The sequence below is a fragment of the Heterodontus francisci genome, unplaced genomic scaffold (genome assembly GCF_036365525.1).
Source record: "Heterodontus francisci isolate sHetFra1 unplaced genomic scaffold, sHetFra1.hap1 HAP1_SCAFFOLD_63, whole genome shotgun sequence".
NCBI lineage: Eukaryota > Metazoa > Chordata > Chondrichthyes > Heterodontiformes > Heterodontidae > Heterodontus > Heterodontus francisci.
Genome location: NW_027142037.1, coordinates 3,501,866 through 3,528,387, shown reverse-complemented (window position 1 = coordinate 3,528,387; position 26,522 = coordinate 3,501,866). Strand labels below are relative to the sequence as shown.

The window sequence follows — 26,522 nt, the reverse complement described above, 5'->3', positions numbered from 1 at the left end:
CTGAAGCTTAAGGCCCAGATGGACGATGACTGAAATCTACTCTTGACAACAAAATCAGCTGAAGGAAATCACTGAAAAAAAAATGAGATCGAGAGATGGGATTGATTGGTGGTTGAATAGGAAACCTCTTTGTTGGGAGAAAACAGCTTCAAGTTTACATTATTTAATTAATGTATTCAGAATTGTCCAGTCTTTGGATGTTTCCAAAAGAATCTCGGAAATAAACAGATTCTATCAGAATGCAGATTGAACTCAATGTCGTAATCTGTTTGTTTATTTTAAAAACACATAGTTTGAAAAATGAGCAATCCTCAATATCCCCATGGAGATTCCACAGGGTACATATTACACGCTCTGGGAATGTATTGCCTCAGAGTTCAATCCAGAGAGATTGCCTGCAGTACCTTCAGACAGATCACATCACAGGGCACAGGATTGGAACTTCTTACAGTATCGAGAACATATACTACCTATTGCTTGCAGTTATTGGTGTTCCTGGTAAGTGACTATAACAATTGAAATTATGCAGATCTGTGCATGAGCTGGTCTCTGCTTTCAATCTGTGACTGATAATGTTACAAACTGATCTCGTGGTGTGTGATACAGAGACACCCGATCTACATCAACATTTTTTTACTTCAAATATCCTGAATTATCTCTTCGGTGGTATTCCATTTTCTCAACTAAAAATAAACCTATGTCTGTAACTGACAAGGTCTCTGCATAAGCACATTATTACACACAGTGGAATATCGTGTAATGTTGAATTAGACAAAAGTGAAAGCAACTCACTGACTGAAGGTATTAGTGGGAGCATCACTTCGTGTAAAATCAAATGTAGGTCACTAATGGGATCCTAGTTGCCATGCATTACTGGGATCCTCTGTCATTGTAGTTTTGTACAGAATGTGGGTCACGAACCGGAGTGGAATACCTGACTCCAGTAGTCATGTATTACTGGGAGCATCTATCACTGGAGTGTTGTACAGAGTATGATTGCACAATCCCGGTTCTGTTGCAGAATAATTGCTTTGGGTGACTGATCTCTCCATTCCTTGGAGTTTCCTTTGTATTTTACGAATGTAATGTATTCTATATGGTGATAATTTTTGCTGAAATTTTGTGATACGGTTAGAAATTGAATTATATTTGTATTTCTCAATCTCCCATTGAACTGGTCCAACAGAAACAGATGTTACCTGCTTACTGATAGTTTAACAGCAGGACTTCAGAAGTATAACAGTATTCTAATCCACTTTATAATGACATTTTATAATCTGTGTATAGTCATTGTAACACTCTTTTTTTATTCATTCATGGGATGTGGGTGTCGCTGGCCAGGCCAGCATTTATTGCCCATCCCTAATTGTCCGTGAGAAGGTGGTGATGAGCTGCCTTCTTGAACCGCTGCAGAGCATTTCGGGTAGGTATACCCACAATGATGTGTGCAAAATGTACGTCGATGGACCTCCAGTGTAAACATTGGGATATTCCATACTCAACTGATGTCGCTATGGAACCAGTTTTATTCCTAGCTATGCTGCGTTTTTGTATGGTAAATGGGCCATTCTTTATTCCAATCCTACCGAGGTCCTCTTCTTAACATTATTTTTCCCGCTACTTCGATTACTGTGCTTGTTTCCTTCTGTTGCCTTGAACTGGAAAATTCCATCAACCTTGCTTCTAATTTCCAACACGCCCTCATCTTCACAAGGTCCATCTCTAGCATTTCCTGCCCCTTCCTCTACTTCTACACGTTCATTCCAGGGGACTGGCTGTTCACCCATATCTACTTTAATCCCACTGGCCCCCACAGCTACATTAATTATCGTGCCTCCGACCCCACGTCTTGGAAATGTGCGATTCCATTCTCCGAGTTTATCCAGCTCAGTTCCATCTGTTCCAAAGATACCATCTTCCACACAAGTGCTTCTGAAAAGTCATAATTTTTCCTCAGCTGATGGTTCACTCCACTGCATTTAACAGGGCCCTTGACCATGTCCATCCCATTTGCCACATTACTGCCTTCACCCCCTCCCCTCCGTGCCAGGACCACGATAAAGTTCCCCTTGTTCTCATCTTCCAACGCATCAGCCTCCATATTCAACTCACAATCCTCCAACATTCAGCCACATCCAGTTATGCCCACCTGCCATGCTATATTCTGCTCCACTACCGTCCCCACCCATTATGAAACCATTATGAAACTACACTCTGACTATTTGCCTCCCACACTCCAAGGCCCAAACTCTCCTACCAGAGGAAACAGGGATCTGCTTGTACTTCTTACGAAATAGTAGTTATATTCACTGCACACAATGATGTCTCCTGGACATTGGGAGAGGAACAAATTCAGATCGAGTTTTATTTTTGTTGTTGTTGGACTTCCCCAATCTGTCTGCATGCATGACCCTGTGCATCCACTCGCTTGTCACTTTAATTCTACATCCCTCTACCACTCTGACCTCTCTATCCTCGACCTCTACCACGCTTCCACTGAAGTTCATTCAGGAACAGCACCGTTTTCTTTCGAAGAAGACCTTATATTGTTTGTCAGGCTCAATAGGAGATTGAAAGCTTCAAATTATGACCATCGCTTCCACTTTCTCGGACGGCCTGTGCAGGTAATGGAGGCTATCATCCAAGAGTCATTGGGAATATAGGGGATGTGCGCTTGTGCTTGAGATGGGGATCACCTACTGGTACACAGCTGGTAGGCCGGTCCACATCCATGGAGTTTCGCCACAATTCTCTGACACTTTTCTTGGCGAATGGAACATGTTCCTACTTGCCACAGTTTCCATGTTCCCCTCCCCCCTCTGTTATTAAGCTGTAACCATTTACACCTCCTCTGGGTCCATCCTCTGTTCCTTTAATTGTCTCATTCGTCTTGCACCATCATCCCTTTTATCATTGAATCATGCCTTTCCTCCATAAATCACAGACCTTTCCCATAAATCCCTCTACCCCGAGGCCCTACTTTTCACTGGCTTAACCATTGTTATAAAACTGTTATTCTGTTCTTCATTCATGTTCTGATGGAAGGCTATCCACATGAAGCATTAACTCTGTTTCTCTCTCGACAGATGCTACCTGACTGCTGAGCGTTTTCAGCATTCTCCTATTTTTAACAGATTTATGACAGTTCCATTATTTTGTTTTCACTTCTGTACTCATGCCTGGTTTATTAACAGGGATGAATGGCATAGGTGGGGTGCAGAGTTTCAGAGTTTGAACTCCACAGACTTCTGATTTTACCTTGACTGGTTTCCACATTGACGTCAGGATGAATGACAGGCTTTGCTTCCAGTTGGGCAGGGAGGACTCTGGAGATCGAGTCATGACCAGGGCAGTCCAAACCATGACCCCAGGGTATGGGGAGCTCTCTGAAATCAGGGAGTGTGAAATCACGAACCCCAGAGGTGTTGAAGGTGCTGACATCACTGTTCGCTGGACTGGAGATTCTGAACCACTGGAAGGGTTTCCTATCGGAGAGCATGTTCTGAGTCTGGTGTGGGGCAGTCGGAGAGAGAATGGCTGGTCCTGTCCTCCAGGGACGGATCACCCATGCTGAACAGTGATCGGACACGTGCGCCAGGGAAAGTTCTGGGGAGGGAAAGTGATCCCAACCTCGGGGACTGGTCCCCCATCCTGGAGTGCGGTCTGAGCTCAGTTAGGTGGATGCGGCACGAGGAGTGATGATTCAAGACTCGATTAAGGGAGCGGATACGCGGGACGTCCGATCCGCGGGTGTTATTATAGTCGCACAGGGATTGTCCAAACCCTGGGGGCCTCTGATCACAGAATGTCGAATCCTGGGAGCGGGGAAGGTGGCACAACTGTGAGCAGAGTGGTAAAACTGTGGAAGGGATCTGATCCCAAGATTTAAATTTTGTGGAGAGGGGTTGTCGGTCTTGGTTGGTTGCTCTGATCCTGGGGAGAATCCAATCTCATGGGGGTATCAAATCTTAGTGGAGAGGAAGTATCTGATCCTAGAGCATGTGTCAGTTCTGACTACAAATACCCAGCTGTCTTTTCATACAGTGTGTGTTATAATGGGGATAACCAGCCAGCCAGAGTTAAACATACAAAACAGATTAAATCAGAGCCTTCCAGACTCATTTAAACATTTGTATTTCCAATGAACCCTTTGTGAGCGCTTTGTCCGTCCATCTCCATCCTGACTCGGTTAAACCCAAAACTAGGTTTGGCAAGGGGATCAAGGGTTATTCAGTAGATGGGAATGTGGAATTTGAGACTCTGTCATCGCAACAACGTCATCGTTCCAAGTAATATTCCAAGCTCTAAATTAATCTGCCTTACCTGTTATACATCTCGCATTGAACAAATGCACTTTCAGATCACCAGTCACGTTGTGCTCAGCAACATCTCCCTGCCTGCTCTTCCTCTCAATCTTACTGGCCTTATTTACTGGTCCCCCCTCAGTTATTTCACCTGCTGCCCTACTACTCTGGTTCCCACCACGTACCACACTAGTTTAAACCCTCTCGAGTGACGCGAGCAAACCTCGCAGGCAGGATATTTGTGCCCCTCCAGTTTAGATGCAACCCATTCTTCTTGTACCGCGCCCACCTGTCCCGGAAGAGAACTCAATGATCCAGATAGCTGAAACCCTCCCACATACACCAGCTGTACAGCCACGTGTTTAGCTGCACTATTTTCCTATTTCTAGCCTCACTGGCACTTGGCACAGAATGGAATCCCGAGATTACAACCCTGGAGTTCCTGCCTTTTAACTTTCTTCCTAACTCCCTGAACTCCCACTGCAGGACCTCGTCACTGTTCCTGCCGATGTCGACAGTACCAATGTGTCCCACAGCCTCTGGCTGTTCACCCTCCCCCTTCAGAATGCCCCCTGTCCGTTCAGATACATCCTTGACCCTGGCACCAGGGAGGCAACATACCATCCTGGAGTCTCTTTCATGTCCACAGAAACGCCTATCTGTTCCCCTGACTATAACGTCCCCGATAACTATTGCTCTTCTGCGCTTTGCCACTCCCTGCTGAACAGCAGATCCAGCCGTGGTGCCACTGCTGTTGCTTTCCCCTGATAGGCCGCCTCCCCCCAACAGCATCCAAAATGGTATATTTGTTAGAGAGGGGGTAGCCACAGGAAGATTCCTACACTGACTGCCTGCGCCTTCTAGCGGTCACCCATCTATCTGCCAGCATCTTGGGTGAAACCACGTCTCTAAAACTCCTGCCTATGAGGCTTTCTGCACCTGCATGCTCCTAAGTCCATCCAATTGCTGCTCCAACCGATCCATGCGGTCTGCGAGAAGCTGCAATTGGGTACACTTCCTGCAGATGTAGTCATCCGGAAGGCTGGAAGCATCACGGACCTCTCACATCTCACAGGTGAAGCACTTTACATTAACTGACATTTCGAGCACGAATTAATCATTAATTTAAAATAGTTAATTAAATACTTATTATATCCTTACTAAATTAAGTTACAATTAACTATATGGTCCCTAATGCTAGATTTGTGATATAAATATTAAATGCTAAATACGGTAATCTCCTCCCTCTGGTTTAGTTACTCTCGACTTATTAATTAATTAGTTAATTAGGGTTTTAATCAATTTTAATCAATTTTATTTTCAAATTCAGTACGGATTCCCTACCAGCCAATCAGGTCACAGTTTTCCTGTGAATTCACTTACAGTTTCTTTTAGTTTTTTTTTCCCACCCGAGGTAACTTACCAGTCCGGAAATCCCTCCGAGTTTTCTCCCTGGATGGAGGCTGCGAATCCCCGAGGTAAGGTTTTTATTCTTACCAGTCCGGAACTCTGCTCATTGAGTCTTCTCCCTGGCCTCAAACAAATTTTTTTGGTATTCAAGTCCTTCATCTATTCTTTGGCGCAGATATGGATAATATTGATCACTAACTTCCAGTCTCTTTTCCCTTCTCTCACTTATAGTTAATTTACTGGCAATTGTGATCCTGTCCCAGGGTAAATGTGGCCTCTCCACATGTATCACTCTCTACATGGTGGCCATGGCAATGGCGGATCTGCTGGTCATTTTCTTGGAGGTCATACTAACGCGGGTCAGTTACTATTATTTTCCAGTAACTTTCCTGGACATCACCCCTGTATGCAGTGTTGTAACTGTCCTTGCTCGTGCAGCTGGAGATTGTTCTGTCTGGTTCACCGTAGCTTTCACCTTTGACCGATTTGTGGCCATTTGTTGCGTGAAGCTCAAAGCAAAATATTGCACTGAGAAAACTGTGGTCTAACAACAATCTGCATTCTGCTCTGTTTAGAAAATGTCCCTTATTACTTTGCATATAAACCTGCAGACATAATCGACAATGTACCGTGGTTCTGTGTTTCAAAGCCAAGCTATTTTACTGAGCCCGGATCAAAGGGATTTGAAAGGTTTGAAATGGTTTTAACACCATGACTCCCTTTTGTTTTAATTCTGTTGCTCAACACTCTGACAGTCAGACACATTTTAGTGACCAGTCGAGTCCGTAAGGGACTGAAGGGTCACAATAAGGGAGGGAATCACAGTGACCCAGAGATGGAAAGTAGAATGAAGTCTGTGATTTTACTCTTCGCCATATCTGGTAACTTCATACTTCTGTGGTTGGTGTTTGTTATAGAATACTTATATTACTACATTGCAGGAAGAAATCCTTGGTAGTACAACGATTCTGAATATATATTTCGAATTGTCGGATGGATGCTGATGAATTTAAGTTGCTGCACAAACACATTTATTTATATGGTGACTCAGTCAAAGTTTAGAGAGCAGGTCAAGAGCGCGGTGAAATATCCGTGCACATAAATTATTCAATTAATGAATAAACACAATAACTAAGAGCCGCCCAGAGGCAGTCGCAGTGCTTCTAGTCCATGAATGCAATATTTATCCCCAACTGGCCAGTGGTGACTGACAACCGGATGACCTGAAATACACTGGTGGGGGTAGATCACACACGCCCAACAGCAGCGAGACAGGAGCCAAGAGGTCACTAACAGCTGAGTTACTGTAAATCCACTGGTGGTGTGGGTGGGGTGAGGGCTCATGATCACATATAGCATAGGACAGTGGGGCAGCGGGACAATGTCAGTTGTGGTGGACCGGACAGGAAGGAGGCAGGATGATGGTCAACGAGATCCTTGCAGGACAGAAGGAGAAACGACAGCCACATTCTGTCCTCCACCTCCATTGGTTCCATTCTCAGTTCCGGAACTCTGGTCTGAAAACAAAACTTGCTCTTATGAAAGCTGTTATGTGAGTGCTTCAATTTTTCTTTGAAATCATTGCTTTAAGAGCTGATATTTGAATTGTTGACTGAGTGAAGTATACACACACTGCAGGGCACCTATTAACAAGTAACTCAAATGTCAGGATGATTTACGGCTGTCATGTGAATTGACTGTTTTAAAAGATAGTTTCACTTTTGGATTGTGTTCGGTTGGTGCTTGACCTGCCAGAAGGATAGCCAAAAACCTCTTTCTCTTGAATGTAATTCTTGCAACAAGTGTAATTCCTATTTCCTCATGAAGTTAAAGGAACTTTTAATCAGTTGCGAATCAGATGCATGGGAAATAAGCCCTTGTTGCTCTGTCTGCCTGAAGAGAGGAAGCATTGCATTTCAGGTGTGACAGATTACTGCTGCCTCATGTCTCTGGAGAATCTCTGATTAAGCTGGCCTATTGTCTCCTGTCTCTGAGGAATGTCTGCATTAAGCTGGCCTCTTGTATCCTTTGCTGGAAGAAGTCCTGAATTGGCAGAAATCCAGCATTTTATTTTTTTAAAAGCGACTTTTGCATTGAGTTTGAGAACTGACATCTGTTGCAGCATCTCTGATGGAAGAACTTGTGAGATGCCTGCTGCAGATGAATTGCCTTGAATGCTTACTCAACACAGACTGTTCATTGACCTTGCCTGGATAGGCTTTGCGTGAACATCCGACTATTTGGCTCACCGACCTGGAAATATCCTAACAGACTGTAAAAACAGGTTATTTAGTTATTTCTAACGAACAGTTATAAACTTAAAAAGCCTTTTCCCCTGGTTAGTTGTATTTGAGTGTGTGTTTGTGTGCATAAGAGTTATGAAGAATAAGGAGTTATAATTATTTTTGTATATAGATTAATGTCATTATTGTTAAAGATTTAGTTAATTGGTAAATAGTTCATTTTTTTGTTGTCTAAGAAAACCTAGTGCAGTGTATTTTATCTTGGGGGACAAATAACGTGTTTGATTTGGCAATTTTCTGGTAGCTGGGGAACTTTATTTGATATGCCTCTCGCATTGGATGTAACAAAGCAAAATGCTACAGATGCTGCAAATATTTTCCTGTCACTTGATGATTATTAATTGTTTTATTTTGTGGAGACACTTTATTGAGTCTGTCTCCCTTCCATTCCCCCGCCCTCACACTGGCATCGCTAGCTCTCTCTCACCGAGTCAGATGGTGTTGTGTGGGTGGTTTGTTTCTGGAGAATCCCAGCGTAGGAGCTAGGGTGCGAGATGCGACACGGGGGGAAGGAGCGGGATCGTCAACACTGTCGTTTCAGCTTAGTGGCTTCTCAGATGGGCTGATCTGAGCCCCTTCCTGACTCCCGTTTCAGGTCATATTGTTCACGGTTCCCTTCCTTCAGGCTCTGTTGCTCACTCCTTGAAATCAGCAGCTATCACCCCACTCCTCAAGAAACCTTTGGCCCCTCTATCCTTGCAAATTATTGAGCAATCACCAACCTCCCATTAATTCTCAAAAGTCCTGGCATGTGTTTGCACCTCCCAGATCCTTTCCCATCTTTCTTGAAACTCGATGTTTGAATCCCTCCAATTAGGTCGCCACCACTGGCTCAGTACAGAAGTGACATTTTTGAAAGTCACTAATGATGTCCTATGTGATGCTGATCACTTTAAACTCACCCCCACCCCTCCTTCCACCCCGTCATTCCCGACCTATCTGCAGCCTTTGGCACTGTTGACCACGCCATTCACCTCCAACGCCTCTCCACTGTTGTCCAGCTGGGTGTTACTGCTCAGGCCTCGTCCCATTCCATTCTTATCTATCTAATCGTATCCAGGGAGTCACCTGCAATGGATTTTCTGACACTTCCTGCATTCTTATACAGGCTGAGGCTGATCCATACTGTTCACAACTCTGGTGTCATATCTCATCCCAAGATGCATTTATGACGACATATCCATGCCATCACTCGCACCGCACATTACCGCTTGCCCAACATTGCCCGACTTCACCACTGACTCAGCTAATTTTCTGCTGAAGCCTTCATCTCTGCCGATGTATCCTCTAAACTTAACTATTCCAAAACATTCCTGACAGCTTTACACACATGACACGCATTGTAACCGTGGTAAACTTGAGGGCATCAAAAACCCTTGCAGCCAGTGTCCCAACTCATACCATGTCCTGTTCACCCGTCAGCCTCAGTGCTTACAGAATGACATTAGCTGTGTGACAAACGAGCTGAGGCAGTGGAAGAAACAGAAATTATACAACCATCTGCTCACATTCAATGACAAAGTGAGGTTGAGACTGCACATTAACTCATTCATACGCCACATGTACCTGAATGCCCTGCATACATACTGCAGAATAATTCGCCCCATTCACCAGAGTCTGTGAAAAACACTGAAAAATATGTGCCGTCTGTTTCCAAAATGCATTCACTGTACAGATTGATTCGTGGGATGCGGGTGCCCCTGGCTAGGCCAGCGGTAATTGCCCTTCCTTAATTTCCCCTTAAGAAAGTGCTATTTGGACCTTCCATCTTGAACCAGTTGCTATCCCTTTTGGTGAGGGAGCTCCCCCAGTTGCTGATATTTAAGGAGTTACTGAATCAGGCCCAGTTGTTCAGAATGTGGTGGTCGAAAAGCCTGTCAAATCTCCCAGTCTGTTTTTACAGAGGAAGTCTGGGCCACTTGAATGTTAGAAGCTGAGGAAGAAATGGCAAGAAGAAAGTATAGATTTTTTTCATAGCTATTTTAAACAAAACAATCTGCTTGCTACAGCTGGATGGCCAAAAGCTATCAGTGGCGCTGTTGGTAAAACAAGTACATTTCGTTCATTCCTTTCTCCTCCTAACTGCTCTTCGTCAGCTATGACCACCAGGGCTCGTCTCATTTCCCCTCAGCGCCCACCATCTTTGGAAGGGACAAAGAGAAAAATAATTCGAAAACATAAACTTCCAAACAGGCCAGGATTAAAATGCTGAATGTGACCAATGAAAAAAGAGAATTCAATTGAAAAAAATATTTAGGGGATCATTATGTTTCCTAAGTATGGCACTTTTATCCCAGCTACCCCTCAGACATTCGTCCATGGAGGAAGCATGCGTCACCTCTCTCACTTTGTCTGCCCTAGAACGTTTTCTTTCTCTCTCTGCCCCGCACACTTTCTCTCTATTTCTGCCCTATCTCGCTCTCTCCTTGCCCCTCTCACCTTCACTCTTCCTGGCCCTCTCAATTTCACTCTCTCGCTGCCCTTCGCACTTTTCCCGTCTCCGTGCCCCTCACCTTTTTTCCCGTTGCCCCTCACTTCTGAACTCTCTTTCTTCCCTCTCTCTCCCTACCCCTTTATTGTTTTCTTTCCTTTTGCCTTTCACTTCCTCTCCCTACCCCCTCATTGCTTGCCACTAACTGTGTTCTCACTTCCGCTCACTCAGTCTGCCCCTCTTTCACTCCCTGCACCTTTCACTTCCTCTCCTTTTCCCTCTCTTTCTTTATCACTCTGCTACCTCATTTCCCGCGCTCACATTCCCTTTTCCTGGTCCTCTCACCTTCGCCTCCAGCCTCTCGCTGATGCGTGTTTTTTAAAGGTCTAAATGGGAGAAAAATTGCGTGTTCCTCAAATTCAAATCAAACACATGTGGGGCAGTGACTGAATGTTTCTGATCTTTGGCTAGAGTTGTTCAAGCTGAGGTCACTGGTTTGAGAGCTGAGTTGATCGCCTTCAAATTGAATTTGTAATTATACCATCTTGTGATCGTTACCCCCGGATGATCCTTAACTACGATATCTCTTATTAATCCTTCCTCATTACACATTACTAGATTTAAAATAGACGGTTCCCAGATCAGTACTGCTCTCAATATGAATCCCTGATGCGCTCTACAAATTCGTCTTCCTCCTTACCTCTGCCAATCTGATTTGTCCAGTCAAAATGCAGATTAATATTATCCATAACAATTGCAGCGCCCTTCTTACACGCCTCTATTACTTCCCGATTTATAATTTGTCCTACAGTGAGGCAACTCTTCGGGGGCCTATAGACGATTCCCACCCATGACTTCTTCCCCTTGCTATTCATTATTTCCATCCAAACTGATTCCACATCACGATGTACTGCACCTATATCACTACTCACCACCGCACTGATACCTTCCTTTATTAACAAAGCTATCCCACCTCCTTTTCCTTTTTGCCTATCTTTCCAGAACGCGAAATACTCGTGAATATTGAGTTCCCAGTCTTGTTCAGCCTGCAAACACGTCTCGATAATAGCTATCAAGTCATATTCATTTATTTCTATTTGTGCCATCAAATCATCTATCTTGCTATAAATGCTGTGTGCATACAGATAAAGAGCCTTAAGCTTTGACTTTTTTTTAACCATTAATACTATTCAGGTTCGAACTACTGCTGCACTCTTCTGCTTATATTTTCTGCACCTTCCTGTCACACTTTGATTAGCGTTCGCTTCCTCATGACCCTGCAGCTCTGCTCTCTCGCCCCTTATTTGATTTTTTTAAACTTCCCTTCCATTGATCCCCACCCCACCACCTCAACCCCCCACCCCCACCCCACCACTATTTAGTTAAAAGCCCGATCTACAATCATAGTTAAACGATTTGCCAGGGCACTGGTTCCAGCTTGGTTCAAATGACGCCCATCCCAACAGAACATCTCTCTCCTTCCCCAGTACTGGTGCCAGTGACCCATGAATCGAAACCCATTTCTCCCACACCAATCTTTGAGCCACGTGTTTACCTCTCTAATCGCATTGACTCTACGGCAATGTGCACGTGCCTCAGGTAGTAATCCGGAGATTATTGCCTTTTTGGTTCTGCTTTTTAATTTAGACCCGACCTGCTCATAGTCCCTCAGAGGAACCTCTTTCCTATTCCTACCTAATATCGTTGGTAAAAACGTGAAACAACAACTGTATCCTCCCACTCCCACTCCAAGTTCCTCTCTTACCCAGAACAGATGTCCTGAACACTGACACCAGGTAGGCAACACAGCCTTTGGAACCCTCTGTCTTTGCTGCTAATACCCGTATCTATTCCCCTAAATATGCCATCCCCAATAACTACTACATGTCTCTTTTATCTTCTCATTGGATTGGCGCTTTGAACCACCTTGCTGTGGTCAGTTCGCTCATCCTCCCTGCAGTCTGCCTCCTCGTCCACACCGGGAACAAGAACCTCAGATCTATTGACTAAGGGCACTGGCTGATTCTCCTCCAAAGCTAAACGCGAGATCACCATACCTTCCTCATTGGCAGTCACACTCCCTGTCTCTGACCACGGTCCAAATGAAATGCAATTAATCTAAGGCTGTGACTGTCTCGCGAAATCCAGTGTCCAGGTAACTCTCCCCCTCCCTTATGTGTCGCACTGTCCGCAGCTCGGACTCCAACTCATGAACTCTGAGCCGAAAGTACCTCGAGCAGCCAACGCTTGCTGCAGATGTGATCAGCATGGATCGCACCGGCGTCCATCGGCTCCCTCATACCACAGATGCAACACATCGACTGCCCTGCCATTCTCTATTCTACTTAATTAATTATGTTCGATGTTAAATATTTTAGAAGTGAATTTCTTATCTGCACTTTTCAGCTGTAATAACGTCATTGATTTAAACCACTTGACAAATCAAATGCTACACGAAGGAGATGCCCAGCAATCGCTACCTCTTTACCTGAGATGTCACACCTCGGCTCTGACATGTGGGGAAATGTAGAGGGGGCACGCTGCCGCCGCTTTTATCTCCCGCCGCCGCTGCCCGTCTCAGGCTGGTCCGCCCTCTGCTGGTGGATACTGGTGTTTCAGTAGGTGCAGGAATGGCATAAAAATCACAATCTGTTGGAGAATAATGGCCGGTGCAGACGTTCTCCCGACTGAGCAACAATTGCGTTCTGCTGAAATATTTAGAATTATAGTGCAAAAACACATTAATTTCTGATCAGATTCTCCTGCTCTCCCGACATACTACTGAATCCTCAGGGATAGTGTAGCGCAGTAAAACAACAAGATATTGTATCTAGGAATTAGTGTATATTTAGCACTTGAAACATAATACAAGCATTAATATTGACAAAGGCATAAGTTCCAAATAAAACATTGAATAAATATTGTATGATTATTTAAGGCTATTTCCATTATACATCAGCACTTATATTATAAACTGCACTAATTTGTCCACATTGAGTATATGGCGGTGGAGGAAGCAATTACAATAAATGCAGATAAAAGAGATAGACCATTCATTGGTCGCCTGATGTATTATAAACCTTCCTCAATAGGATATGAAAATGTGAGTCGGTTACTAAACGGACTTTGTATAAACTCTTTATTAATAAGCAATGGTTTTAATCTCTGTGACAGTGTTGGTAATTACATGCGAAGTAATATATCTCAGTATTAGTACAGACAGAGAAATGATCCGAAATCCATTCTGTTTGGTATTTTAATTGAAAAGAAAACACGCACTTTCAGACAAAATATGGAGAAAAGCCAAATCTAGTATTTCAACACAAAGTAAAATGATGGTTGCTTAAAATAAAGTGATGTTTATATAGGAAAGCAAATCACATTCATCGTGTACACACTGTTGGAAAAGTTCATGCCATTCTCTCAGAACTTTCATAGAATATTTTTCACCAGTCTGTGATCCGCCTCCAGACATCATTAGGCAGGAGTTGAACATAGAACATAGAACATAGAACATACAGCACAGAACAGGCCCTTCGGCCCACAATGTTGTGCCGATCCTTTGTCCTCTGTCAAGGACAATTTAATCTATACCCCATCATTCTCCTTTATCCATATACCTATCCAAAAGCCTTTTGAAAGTCCCTAAAGTTTCTGACTCAACAACTTCCCCGGGCAAGGCATTCCATGCCTCGACCACTCTCTGGGTAAAGAACCTTCCCCTGACATCCCCCTTATATCTCCCACCCTTCACCTTAAATTTATGACCCCTTGTAACGCTTTGCTCCACCCGGGGAAAAAGTTTCTGACTGTCTACCCTATCTATTCCCCTGATCATCTTATAAACCTCTATCATGTCACCCCTCATCCTTCTCCTTTCTAATGAGAAGAGGCCTAGAATGTTCAGCCTTTCCTCGTAAGACTTATTCTCCATTCCAGGCAACATCCTGGTAAATCTCCTCTGCACCCTCTCCAAGGCTTCCACATCCTTCCTAAAATGAGGCGACCAGAACTGCACACAGTACTCCAAATGAGGCCTTACCAAGGTCCTGTACAGCTGCATCATCACCTCACGGCTCTTAAATTCAATCCCTCTGCTAATGAACGCTAACACCCCATATGCCTTCTTCACAGCCCTATCCACTTGAGTTGCAACTTTCAATGATCTATGCACATAGACCCCAAGGTCTCTCTGCTCCTCCACATGCCCAAGAACCCTACCGTTAACCCAGTATTTTGCATTCATGTTTGTCCTTCCAAAATGGACGACCTCACACTTTTCAGGGTTAAACTCCATCTGCCACTTTTCAGCCCAGCACTGCAACCTATCCAAGTCCCTTTGCAGACGACAATAGCCCTCCTCAGTATCCACAACTCCACCAACCTTTGTATCATCTGCAAATTTACTGACCCACCCTTCGACTTCCTCATCCAAGTCGTTAACAAAAATCACAAACAGGAGAGGACCCAGAACTGATCCCTGTGGCACGCCACTGGTAACTGGGCTCCAGGCTGAGTATTTACCATCTAAGACCACTCTCTGCCTTCTATCAGTTAGCCAATTCTTAATCCAACTGGCCACATTCCCCACTATCCCATGCCTCCTGACTTTCTCCATAAGTCTACCATGGGGGACCTTATCAAATGCCTTACTAAAATCCATGTACACCACATCCACTGGTTTACCCTCATCCACTTGCTTGGTCACCTGCTCAAAGAATTCAATCAGGCTTGTGAGGCAAGACCTACCCCTCACAAAACCGTGCTGACTGTCCCGAATCAAGCAGTGTCTTTCCAGATGCTCATAAATCCTATCCCTCAGCACCTTTTCCATCAACTTGCCTACCACCGAAGTAAGACTAACTGGCCTGTAATTCCCAGGGTTGTTCCTATTCCCTTTCTTGAACAGGGGCACAACATTTGCCACCCTCCAATCACCTGGTACCACCCCCGTCAGCAGAGAAGATGAAAAGATCATTGCCAGCGGCTCTGCAATTTCATCCCTTGCTTCCCATAACATCCTTGGATATACCCCGTCAGGCGGACTTTTACCTGAAAGGACAACAAAAACGACTTGTGAGGATTGCAGCAATGTTAACCATGAAACACATGCATCAAATACAGTATATGATCTCCTCAGAATATTTCTGCTTCAATAGGCCTCCTATTTCTTTCGTAAGTACAGAACTTGTTCTCTCTGATACTTTGGAATCACTGACCGTTGAAAACACCATTAATTATCATATTAACATCAGAAACAGCCGGGACTTTATAGTGTCAGCATAAATACATAGAACAAATGATAAAGCATTGGTCTTACCAGGGTGATGGACATGTAAGATGTTGAACTATACAGTCACTGTCCATCGTTGGTGGAAAGTCTGGTGTTGTGAACGTGTCACAGTGAATATCCTCGTTGTTTTCAGGAATGGAGGGTAAGAGTAAAGCGGGTTCAGTGCGGGTCTGAGAGCTGCAAAGCGAGGGGAGAAAGATTAGGGATTAATGATTGGACTAAAGGCGGAATCAGGGCGGGTCAGAGAGTTGTGTCCTGTGGAGAGAAAGATTATGGATTAATGATTGGACTAAAAGCGGAATCAGTGCGGGTCTGAGAGCTGTGTACTGTGGAAATAAAGATTATGGATTAATGATTGGACTGAAAGCGGGATCAGTGCGGTTCAGTGTCAATAATGTAAAGAGGATTGGAATTTGTTGGCCTCTAAATGTTCTCCAGCTGCATTCACCGAGTGGTATTTTACCGCTGGGTGACAGCAGATGAAATGGATACGCTGAGCCTGGATCAGGGTGTTCAGATTGAGCACTTGAAGGATTTGCAGTGGGAGTGTTAATAAGAGAGATATCACACACAGAATAGCATCAGAATGTCTTTTCTAAAATAAGACATGATTAGATTAGAGATACAGCACTGAAACAGGCCCTTCGGCCCACCGAGTCTGTGCCGACCATCAACCATCCATTTATACTAATCCTACATTCCTACCAAACATCCCCATCTGTCCCTATATTTCCCTACCACCTACCTACACTAGTGACAATTTATAATGGCCAATTTACCTACCAACCTGCAAGTCTTTTGGCTTGTGGGAGGAAACCGGAGCACCCGGAGAAAACCCACGCAGATACAGGGAGAACTTGCAAACTCCACACAGGCAGTGCCCAGAATCGAACCCGGGTACCTGAAGCTGTGAGGCTGCAGTGCTAACCACTGCGCCACTGTGCCGCCGCATGCTTTGTTTAATCTAATTTCCTTTAATCATAACGTGAATTTCAATCAACCAGCTGTCTGTGAGATCGCCGATTGGAATGAAATTAAATGAAAGCTGGTGACTGTGGGAGTTCAACTCACCGAGAGTGGAGAGATCACTGCCGGCACTTGTCAGTGTGAAGAGATCACCAGGACCACTGTCCAGCAACAAGTGACCATCCTGAGTGTCAATGGCTCCACTCTCAGCATCATCATAATCACCGGGAACCAGACCTGAGAGGAAATAATGATTTTCACAGAAATCAAATGGCAAATGGTAAAGCTGAATGCATCGAATTATATTACGGAGATGTGGATACCACAGGGTCAGAAATGGATGTTGGATGTTCCGGTGTTTAGATGTTTCAAAAGGAATAGGGAGGGAGGTAAAAGAGGTGGGGGAGTCGCATTGCTAATCAGGGATAGTATCACAGCTGCAGAAAGGGAGGTCGTCGAGGAGGGTTTGTCCACTGAGTCAAGATGGGTGGAAGTCAGAAGCAGGAAAGGAGCAGTCACTTTATTGGCCGTTTTCTATAGACCCTCCAATAGCAACAGAGACATGGAGGAACAGATTGGGAGGCAGATTTTGGAAAGGAGCAGAAGTAACAGGGTTGTTGTCATAGGTGACTTCAAGCTCCCTAATATTGATTGGAACCTCCTCAGTGCAAATAGTTTGGATGGAGCAGTTTTTGTCAGGTGTGTCCAGGAAGGTTTCCTGACTCAATATATGGATAGGCCGACTAGAGGGGAGGCTATGTTGGATTGGTGCTTGGCAACAAACCAGACAAGGTGGCAGATCTCTCGGGGGGAGAGTATTTCGGTGATAGTGATCACAACTCCCAGACCTTTACTATAGTCATGGAGAGGGACAGGAGCAGACGGGAATGGAAAATATTTAATTGGGGGAGGGGGAATTACAATGCTATTAGGCAGACGCTGCGGAGCATAAATTGGGAACAGATGTTTTCAGGGAAATGCACGACAGAAACGTGGCAGTTGTTTAGGGAGCACTTGCTGCGACTGCTGGATAGGTTTGTCCCAATGAGGCAAAGAAGGGATGGTAGGGTGAAGGAACCTTGGATGACAAGAGATGTGGAACAGCTAGTCAAGATGAAGAAGGAAGCTTACTTAAGCTCGAGGAAGCAAGGATCAGACAGGGCTCTAGTGGGTTACAAGACAGCCAGGAAGGAACTGAAGAATGGACTTAGGAGAGCAAGAAGGGGACATGAAAAATTATTGGCGGGCAGGATTAAGGAAAATCCCAAGGCGTTCTACACCTATGTGAAGAACAAGAGGATGGCCAGAGTGAGGGTAGGGCCGATCAGGGATAATGGAGGGAACTTGTGCCTGGAATCGGAGGAGGTAGGGGAGGTCCTAAGTGAATATTTTGCTTCAGTATTCACTAGTGAGAGGGACCTGTTCGTTTGTGAGGACAGCGTGAAAAAGGCTGATATGCTCGAACAGGTTAATGTTAAGAGGGAGGATGTGCTGGAAATTTTGAAAGACATGAGGATAGATAAGACCCCAGGGCCAGACGGGATATAACCAAGGATATTACGGGAAGCGAGGGAAGAGATTTCCGCAGCTTTGCCGATGATCTTTGCGTCCTCACTGTCCACTGGAGTAGTACCAGATTATTGGAGGGTGGCAAAATGTATTCCCTTGTTCAAGAAAGGGAATAAGGATCACCCTGGGAATTATAGACCAGTCAGTCTTACGGCGGTAGAGGGCAAATTATTGGAGAGGATTCTGAGAGATAGGATTTATGATTATTTGGAAAACCATAGTTTGATTAGAGACAGTCAGCATGGCTTTGTGAGGGGCAGGTCATGCCTCACAAGCCTTATTGAATCCTTTGAGGATGTGACAAAACACATTGATGAAGGACGAGCTGTGGATGTGGTGTATATGGATTTTAGCAAGGCGTTTGATAAGGTTCCCCATGGTAGGCTCATTCAGAAAGTGAGGAGGCATGGGATACAGGGAATGATGGCTATCTGGATACAAAATTGGCTGGCCCATAGAAGACAGAGGGTGGTAGCAGATGGAAAGTATTCAGCCTGGAGCTCAGTGACCAGCGGTGTCCACAGGGATCTGTTCTGGGACCTCTGCTCTTTGAGATTTTTATAAATGACTGGGATGAGGAAGTGGAAGGCTGGGTTAGCATGTTTGCCGATGACACAAAGGTTGCTGGAATTCTCGATAGTGTGGAAGGCTATTGTGGATTGCAACTGGACATTGACAGGATGCAGAGCTGGGCTGAGAAGTGGCAGATGGAGTTCAACCTGGAAAAGTGTGAAGTGATTCATTTTGGAAGGTCGAATTTGAATGCAGAATACAGGCTTAAAGACAGGATTCTTGGCAGTGTGGAGGAACAGAGGGATCTTGGGGTCCATGTCCATAGATCGCTCGAGGTTGCCTCCCAAGTTGATAGGGTTGTTAAGATGGCGTATGGGGTGTTGGCTTTCATTAACAGGGGGATTGAGTTTATGAGCCACGAGGTTATGCTACAGCTCTATAAAGCCCTGGTTAGACCACACTTGAAATATTGTGTTCAGTTCTGGTCGCCTCATTATAGGAAGGATGTGGAAGCTTTAGAGAGGTTGCAGAGGAGATTTACCAGGATGCTGCCTGGACTGGAGGGCATATCTTACGAAGAAACGTTGAGTGAGCTAGGGATTTTCTCATTGGAGCGAAGAAGGTTGAGAGGTGACTTGATGGAGGGGTACAAGATGATGAGAGGCATAGATAGAGTGGATAGCGAGACACTTTTTCCCAGAGCGGAAAGGGCTATCACCAGGGGGCATAATTTTAAGGTGATAGGAGGAAGGTTTCGGGGAGATGTCAGAGGTAGGTTCTTTACGCAGAGAGTGGTGGGTGCGTGGAATGCACTGCCAGCGGTGGTAGTAGAAGTAGATACATTAGGGACATTTAAGCGACTCTTGGCTAATTACATGGATGATAGAAGAATGAAGGGTATTTAGGTAGTTTGATCTTAGAGTTGGTTTAAAGTTCGGCACGACATCGTGGACCGAAGGGCCTGTACTGTGCTGTACTGTTCTATGTTCTATACTGTTAAATGTCAACCTACCCGGGCCGGCCAGGGTAGATTGTGATCTTCAGCTGTAGTGAGATTAAATGATGGCGAATGGTAGGACCAGGTCATGTGGCGGTAGTTGAGTCTTCCTAGGCCAGTGTCATATTTAAAAGACAGCCAGCAATCGATTGAAAGGCAGGAGCTCTGAAGGACATTGGGTGGATGGACTGACAACTGGTGTATTTGGCAGATGGCAGCAGCCAGAGCAAGGGTGACGCCGATAGTTTCTCCTGCCATGCTGGAAGTGCTCATCCAGGTAGCACGGGCAAGGAGGGAAGCGCTTTTAGTTTTAGTTTTTTTTAGTTTCAGAGATACAGCACTGAAACAGGCCCTTCGGCCCACCGAGTCTGTGCCGACCATCAACCATCAATTTGTACTTATCCTACACTAATTCCATATTCCTACCGAACATCCCCACCTGTCCCTATATTTCCCTGCCACCTACCTATACTGGTGACAATTTATAATAGTCAATTTACCTACCAACCTGCAAGTCTTTTGGCTTGTGGGAGGAAACCGGAGCACCCGGAGAAAACCCACGCAGACACAGGGAGAACTTGCAAACTCCACACAGGCAGAACCCAGAATCGAAACCGGGTCCCTGGAGCTGTGAGGCTGCAGTGCTAACCACTGCGCCACTGTGCCGCCCATAAGTTGCAAGTCGGAGTGGATGCTCAACCTGAATGCCTCCGATGTGCTCGCCAAGATTGGTCAGCCTCCAGATAGTCCATACCGCAATTCAGTATCTCTCACCCTCCCTACACTGCTTCTTGCATCCAAAACTGATCTTCCACTGACCTTCCCCCTCCTTATAGATGACCAGACTCTGAAACTCCGTTATCCTCGTGCGACTTTCACTAAATTGGGAATAGCTTGGAAAGTTGCCTTGCATTTCCTGTTCTATCAGCTCAGTTACCAGCCCATCGTCTTACGGCCTCGACCCAACAGCTCGGGCGACTCTAGAAATATTACCCAGCAGCATAAAAACGTTGGGATTCCTTCACACCGCTATCCACCAGCATTTTGCCCTCCGTTTTAAAGTCACATGTATCCCTTGAATCACTCATCCACCATGCACACAAATTTCACATTTCACCGCCCAGACAACAATGTCAGAAGACATCATGAACTGAAAGTTTCATTCCATTAAAGTACAGGGTGCAATCTGGATGATTTTGTAGGAATCAAAGTTATTTCTTCATTCTTTAAAGCTAAAATCACCCAGAGAATCTCCATGTCTTCAGCAGCATCAGTTTACAGCGACCAGGTTCTGAGATATTCAGTTGTTGATTTTAGATAGCAGACAGTGTGGTGATTTTTTTTTAAAGTGATGGTAGCGAGTTACAATGTACCCACCCTGAATACTGGAGAAGTTCCCTTCAGGATTTTCTGAAATTCCAGGATCTGTGTCACCCAAACTGTGACTGGTGTAATATTCAATCTGATTGAGGGACTCAATGGAATCAGCAACTGTTAAACGCAATTATGGATGGTTATTGGAGACATTGATAGGGACGTTCGAACAAATAACATAATACCTTCATCATAGAAACATAGACACATAGAAAATAGGAGCTGGAGTAGGATATTCGGCCCTGCTCCGGCATTCGTTATGATCATAGCTGATCATCCAACTCAATAGCCTGTTCCCGCTTTTGCCCCATATCCGTTGAACCATTTTGCTATATCTATCTCCTTCTTGAAAACATACGATGCTTTGGCCTCAACTGATTTCTGTGGTAGTGAATTGCACAGGCTCATTACTCTGTGGGTGAAGTAATTTCTCCTCCTCTCAGTCCTGAAAGGTTTACCCCATATCCTTAGACTATGACCCCTGGTTCTGGACTCCAAAGTCGTGCCTCACAAAACTTATTGAGTTTTTCGAGAAATTGACCAAACAGGTGGATGAGGGTAAAGCAGTGGATGTGGTGTATATGGATTTCAGTAAGGCGTTTGATAAGGTTCCCCACGGTAGGCTACTGCAGAAAATACGGAAGTATGGGGTTGAAGGTGATTTAGAGCTTTGGATCAGAAATTGGCTAGCTGAAAGAAGACAGAGGGTGGTGGTTGATGGCAAATGTTCATCCTGGAGTTTAGTTACTAGTGGTGTACCGCAGGGATCTGTTTTGGGGGCACTGCTGTTTGTCATTTTTATAAATGACCTGGAAGAGGGTGTAGAAGGGTGGGTTAGTAAATTTGCAGATGACACTAAGGTCGGTGGAGTTGTTGATAGTGCCGAAGGATGTTGTAGGGTACAGAGAGACATAGATAGGCTGCAGAGCTGGGCTGAGAGATGGCAAATGGAGTTTAATGCGGAGAAGTGTGAGGTGATTCACTTTGGAAGGAGTAACAGGAATGCAGAGTACTGGGCTAATGGGAAGATTCTTGGTAGTGTAGATGAACAGAGAGATCTTGGTGTCCAGGTGCATAAATCCCTGAAGGTTGCTAACCAGGTTAATAGGGCTGCTAAGAAGGCATATGGTGTGTTAGCTTTTATTAGTAGGGGGGTCGAGTTTCGGAGCCACGAGGTCATGCTGCAGCTGTACAAAACTCTGGTGAGACCGCACCTGGAGTATTGCGTGCAGTTCTGGTCACCGCATTATAGGAAGGATGTGGAAGCTATGGAAAGGGTGCAGAGGAGATTTACTAGGGTGTTGCCTAGTATGGAGGGAAGGTCTTACGAGGAAAGGCTGAGGGACTTGAGGTTGTTTTCGTTGGAGAGAAGGAGGAGGAGAGGTGACTCAATAGAGACATATAAGATAATCAGAGGGTTAGATAGGGTGGATAGTGAGCGTCTTTTTCCTCGGATGGTGATGGCAAACACGAGGGGACATAGCTTCAAGTTGAGGGGTGATAGATATGGGACAGATGTGAGAGGTAGTTTTTTTACTCAGAGAGTAGTAAGGACGTGGAACGCCCTGCCTGCAGCAGTAGTATATTCGCCAAATTTAAGGGCATTTAAGTGGACATTGGATAGACATATGGATGAAAATGGAATAGTGTAGGTCAGATGGTTTCACAGGTCGGCGCAACATCGAGGGCCGAAGGGCCTGTACTGCGCTGTAATGTTCTAATTCTAATTCTAATTCTAATTCTAACAGAAACTAGTCATGGATCATAAATGTTGGCTCATACAGCGAGAAGTCAAAACAATACTCAATACAGCTGGTGGGTCAGATTGTTAATCCAGAATCCGTCCACCCTGTCCTCATCTCCTCCCCTTTCAGAGACACAAACAGCCAGCGGTGACACCAAAATTTTACCCCACCCCGGATAATGGGGCAGGAAAGAGTGCAAGGAGGCTCATTTCGGATTTTTTTTCCTGCTGTGTGTGTTTTGTTTTAAACCAATAAATATATCTCGATGGTTAAATCACCTCCCAAATATAGCGCAAGAGCAAATATTGTCGATTCAGAAGAGTTGTTACCCCAGTTTCGTGAAGTAGAATTGGTAGGTTAATGTGAAAATTCAGACTACCAAGTGTTAGAATAAGTTTTTGGGTAGAAACCACTGATTTCAGGTAAGGAGTTCCTGATGGGAGCGTGTTTCCGATCCAGAAATCCAGTCACCTAGAGAAATAAAATGTCAGTCAATGTGAATGTCTCCTCCTGAGAGCAGTGACTGTTTATGGTCCAGCTCAAAGGGAATAAAATGAAATGGTAGTGACATAGACTGCAAAGTCAGCAGATAGAGAATATAAAGGATGTGACGATAAATGAAAAAATAAAGATAATTTCAGTCGATTTATGAGATTCAGCTGCTGTTTGAGAGAATATAAAATTTAAAAATAACACGAACAACCAATGTGTTTATTATTCAGGGTTTCAGATATCTGAGGCAGTCCGTTGCAGACGGAAGGGAAAATGAAACAACGACTTTGATTGCTAGTTGCAAACAAACAGAAAGCACATTCTTTAAGCAGTAGCCACCGGCAGAAATCTTCCCAAACCCATTGCTCGCTTTCCTATACACACAGACATAGACACACTCACACTGTGATAGGACCCCTTCACATGGGGATAGTGAGCGGATTTCTGACAGTTTCAGTCAGCAAATGGACCATTAAAATGGGGTATTTAAGGGGAAGTGACATTTGTCCAGTGAAAATTCGGTATGAAACATAAAACACAGACCTGAACGCCAGAACTGAGAGGAATCCTTGCCAGGTGCAATATTCCCAATCTCTGCATAAACTGCTTGGTACAAACCAGCAGGAGAACCCGTTCCACGAGTGACAAAACCTGTCGGATGGAGGATGGAGAGATTAATGTTTTATTCCAACCCACGAGCGTTTAACAGTAAATTATCTGCGAACACATTCAAATCACAATGATAATGGCAGCAAAGAGACAAAGCCAGGTATTGTGAATGCAGAGTAGTTTTGTTGTGCATACTTTTGTATATATCTATGTGTCTATTGTTTCTGCATACTGATATGTTCATCTGCAGCAGTCTGGTGGAAAGAAGAAATGAGCGGGTATCATGAGAAACAATTTCCAACTGATTACTTTGTTCTGGGCCCACATGTGGAATTCAGCTGAAGAGAAGCTGGATGACGTTGACTGATTCTGTGACAGCATCCGTTGGAAATATGAACGAGGAGCTTATTGTTCTTTGGTCTGTTCCCTCAGTGTGAGAAAAGACCCGTGTAGATAGTGTAAGATATAGGTGCGGTAGTCACAGTTTACCCATAATAGGTGGTCGATAACTCACAAGTAATTTCAAAATACAATGCTGTCTCTGCTCCTCCGAGCATCCATTGATGTATCTTATTTTGGGGAGCTGGTAGTCACCCTATGTCAATCATTTGTTCGAACCTTTGTTACCAATGAACACAGGAAAGGTACGTGGAGTGTCGGGATGGTCATCTCCCCCTTGTCCATGACTATGCTCCCCAAAGTCACCTTTCACCTTATCTCGTGCTTGGTATCGTCTGTAAACTTCTGCCAGGCCCTTGTTCAGTGAGGGTACAAGGTTCCATCTTATCAGCTTTAGGAATGTCTTGTTTCAGAGCCTGTGCTGGTCCTTTCGTTGGCAGAGATAACAGGCCTATGTTGTCCTAGCTGTATAATCCTTCTTAATGAGATGTTTGGATGATTAGGCTGTCATAACAAACACCATCTAAATATTCTAACATTTCGGTTTTATTGTTTTTACACTAACGTTAATTGTTAGTGGTCAGTGTATATTAGTATTTATTTATCTTCTTAGCAGACATATATTTCAAAATGTTCGAGAGCCAGCAAAAGTCCTAATATTTCTTATTCCACAGTGCAATACATTCTTTGAAGACAACTTACTTTTCTTAAAAAGTACCCTTCTGGCTACTCTATGCCTGATTCGTCATCCTGCCATCGTACTGCAGTGACCCCAGGTCGCTAGCATCAATTGCTATTTTAAATGGTTTAGAAGAATTTGGAGCAGCGCACACTGGCTCATTAGTTAAGATTGCCTTCATCTTTTAAAAAGCTGTCTGGCAATCATCTGAGCATACTACATTGTTGTTCTTTTTTGCAGTAAATTGGTTAATGGAGCAGCCACAGTACTAAAATCCGTACATATTTCCTGTAAAAACCGCACATCCCTAAAAACCTCATTATTTCTTGCTTCGCTTCAGGGATAGGGAACTCTATTAAGACTAGTACCTTTGCCGTTTCTGGTAATAACTGTCCTTGCCCCATTATATGTCCGAGCTATGTTACTCTAGCTTTTCCTAATTCGCCTTTTGCCAGCTTTATCACTAAGTCCATGGTTTGTAAGATTTTAAACATAATTTGTGATTATTTTAAGTGTTCTTGCCAAGTATTAATGTATATTAGTACATCGTTGAGATACACTACACAGTCGGGAACACCTGAATCATTAGTCATTGAAATGAGGCTGGGGATCTTTTTTTACACCTGAATGACCGTTAGGTGTTAGACAAGCTGATATATCTGTCTCGAGGAGACAAAGGAACTTGCTAGTATCCCATTAACATGTCGATCTTGGCATAAATCTAGCACTGCCCATTCTGTCAATGCAGTCTTCTAAACGCGGAATTGGGTAGGACTCTGCCTTCATTAACTCATTGACTTTTCTGTAGTCCATACAAAATTGGGTTCACCCTTCAGGCATAGATAATAGCCCAATACAAAAGCAAAATACTACAAAATGCTGGTAATCTGAAATACAAGCAAGAAGTGCTGGAAATACTGAGCAGATCTGGCAGCATCTGTGGAGAGAGAAGCAGAGTTCACGTTTCAGGTCAGTGACCCTTCAACAGAACATACACTAGCACTATTGGTGAACTCCAGCTGCTTTGACGAGGTTCGATCAAATTGTTTTCCAGCATGTATGGGATCTTAGCTTTTATTTGGGCCTGGCTGTCCTGACTTAAGCGGTAAGAATGCCGTTTTGAAGGAACGATTCCCCCTTCATCTATATCATGTGTGACTAAGGTTGTACATCCCAGTGTATCCCTACAAACTCCTTTAACTATTGTAGAAAGCTTGGTTATCTCATAACGTTGTTTTGCCTCTAAGTGCAAAATCATGTTGTACAATTTTCCTAGCCGTTCTGTACTCCCTAATCTGAGTGTTGGATGTATAATCTGAGAATTGTCCATGCCTCCTTCTGCCTCATCCTCACTCTCCTTTCCCTTCACAACAGTACTGATCACCTGTCATATCGGTACTGCCTTATCCTCCTCACTGAGATAATATTGCTTTAACAT

At 44.3% G+C, this 26,522-nt stretch overlaps 1 pseudogene; it reads left to right on the top strand.

The window, feature by feature from the left end:
* Positions 1–239: 239 nt before the first annotated feature.
* Positions 240–26,522, top strand: part of LOC137366337 (probable G-protein coupled receptor 139) — a 48,036-nt pseudogene continuing 21,753 nt past the window's right edge.